This window comes from Palaemon carinicauda, chromosome 17, assembly GCF_036898095.1.
Source record: "Palaemon carinicauda isolate YSFRI2023 chromosome 17, ASM3689809v2, whole genome shotgun sequence".
NCBI lineage: Eukaryota > Metazoa > Arthropoda > Malacostraca > Decapoda > Palaemonidae > Palaemon > Palaemon carinicauda.
The window spans coordinates 13,266,420-13,269,566 of record NC_090741.1 but is presented as its reverse complement, the minus strand read 5'-3'; positions in this window follow the sequence as shown (position 1 = coordinate 13,269,566).

Here is a 3,147-nt window from a genome sequence, read left to right as displayed (position 1 = left end):
ATCTTTGGTGGGAACGTGTGCTTTCCCATTTATATTATATTATGAAATTCATAAGATTACTTTCATCACTTCCTGATGTTCCTCTCTCATGTTTTTTCTTTTATTGAATCTCTAGAGAAGTTCTGCTAAACTCAAAAGTCTATATCTTGCTGTCAAACCTCCAACCTCAAAGCCAATGATAGATTGGTCTGTTTCTTGAACTAATCTGAATAAAACGTAGCCTAAACAGGTGACGGGAAAGAAGTTACTTAACCTCTCCGTCATACATCATACATGTAATGAATACATAAACCTTCGATTGCACTCAATTGTGGCAGATGACAATTGTTATGAGCAACAGAGTTTGGTGACAAAATGCTGAATTTCTAATTAGTCGAAACATTGATTCCAGCAATAATGGGTCTTACGGAACTCCTCTGGTATAGCAGTTGTCACCAAAAAATTTTATTTCTTTTTCTGCTCTTTTTCCATGTTGGACATGTTTCTTCTTTTCCTGCTTCTAAATTGTATTCCGATCAAGATTGAAGAAGCTTGAAAAGATTCTCTTAAGCAATACAAAAACCCTCCTAATGAGAGAATGCCTTGATGAAGTCATTGAGCTTCATCACGGCATATCATTCACGTGCTGAAATTTGGTGACGGCCAAGAGAGCCCTCCAACTTGGGGAAATTGCTCCCCCAGTTCGAATCTATATTTCTCTTTCTCGTCGTTTTTTCCTCTTAATATTACTTCAACCTTCTCCTAATTCTATAAACTTTCTTTCGTGTTGCTGTCCCAACTCTATGAGAAACATTTCCCTTATGTATTATGTATGTATGTATTATGTACACACACACACACATATATATATATATATATATATATATATATATATATATATATATATATATATATATATATATATATATATATATATATATATATATATATGGGTGTGTGGGGAGGGGGCATAGATGTTTCTACATCCGTTATTGCTACCTGCTTCGATGAATGGGAGGAGTTGTCGCGGTTGGGAGGTAATTGAATTGAAAGCTATATGTGAGAGTATTGGATGATTTCAGCCATCCCAAAGATGGTTTGGACCTTTTCGGCGGAACTATTCACAAGTGTTGGGTCTTCGGAATCCATGGGGATCCAATGCTTAGGGTAGGACTCTTGGCTTCTGGTCGGAAACCCATCATTGCAGTTATGGGGAGGATGATTCCATAGTTTCTTGATCTCTGTCAAAACAGGCGGGTTCAGCTTACACCAGTGCCTCTTTATCTGTTTTGGTGCTATCCTTCAGGTAGGGTATGGAGTGGACCATCTAGGAAGCATACTCTCATTGTGCCGATAGTGGAGAATGCAAATTTCCTATCTGACGTATGATGCCCCAATATTCTCCACCAGGTAAAACTAACTAATCAACCGTGGAAAGAAACATCATAGAGTCCAGTTTCATAAAAGAAACCTTTGAAAACAACTTGAATATTGGTCATGGAATGTATAAACTCGACGCCTTTATATGTAAAGAGATTTGTAAGCTATATAAAAAAACATTAACCACTTAATGTAGAATTGAATGTATTGTGAATAATTAACGGCGCTGTGAAATTAATATTTAGACCTAAGCTATCATTCATTAAAGGGTACAATTATTTTATATAGTATGCATAAGTACATTGGAACTATATAGTGTTATGCTAGATATGAGTATTTATATATACATTTTTATATGTTTATGATATTAATGTTGTATGTATATAAATGTATATATGGATATATATGTATGTATATGTATGTATGTGTATATATGTATAAGTATGTATATATATATATATGTATGTGTATATATATGTATGTGTGGATATATGTATATATGTATATGTATGTGTATATGTATGTATATATATGTATGTATGTGTATGTTTTGCTTATGTATTTATATAGATAAGGCTACCGTGTTTTCATATAAATAAACTGAAAGTCAAAAAACAAGAATTTACCCGCCACCAGAAATGACCCTTTTTGGCTGGTGTCTAATGAGCTTCGGTCTCCGCCCACTTAACACCTGACCCAAGTCCAGGTAGCTGGTATGGGTGTGTCATTGTTCTCTAAATCTCTATATGTATGTTCGTACGTTTACTTTCGCTATAAAATGTAAAGAAACCTCTCTCAGTAAATCAGTTCTCTGAAGAAGTATCACGAAACTAGTCAGGACTTAAGCGTATATTTCGTATTTTCATTTTCCCTGTGGTTCTTCTGCATCTGAGCATCACGTTTTCCTGTGATATTTTATGCATATATATATATATATATATATATATATATATATATATATATATATATATATATATATATATATATATATATATATATATATATATATATATATATATATATATATATGAGTGTGTGTGTGTGTGTGAGTGTGAGTGTGTGTTTGTATGTGTGTGTATGAAAGCTACATTACATTCTGATTGTACAACTTTCAGTTTTATCGATTGCGTGCTTTTGAACAGTTGGGTCACAGAAAAAAATTGATGCTTTTAAACATTATATAATTCTATTTATTTTTATATGTGAACGTGTGTTATTTTGGGTAAATAGATATCTTGTATGAATTCTATGATTCTATAATGAGATTTATTTGAAGCACCTCCATCGGGATGGTATGGGAAATAATGAGAGAGAGAGAGAGAGAGAGAGAGAGAGAGAGAGAGAGAGAGAGAGAGAGAGAGAGAGAGAGAGAGAATATATTTTCCACTAGAGCCTAAACTTGTTTTGTTTTACCAAAGCATGAGCTCTAAGCCTTGAAGTATTTATGACCTCTTTCTCGCATCTAGCAAAATAAGTTATTGCCTCATGAAACAAAGACTAAGAAAAATCCTTCCCTTCATCAACTTCAGTGTGTGCCAAGAGAGTTTTCCAAAGGTGTCACATAAACTTATTGTTTTGCTGATCATTAATTATAATTTTTTCTTTTATTGATTTCTTACTATACTATTGATGTTTTTATTTTTTTTAATGATCTCAATTGCAAACGCAGACTAATTATTTTACACCGTCAGTTTTCAAAAATAGCTCTACATGTAGAATACAGAACTGCCCACTTCCCTCCCTGAGAGTTTATCCTTATCAAAGTTATAATTATTATGTTTCTTTTTT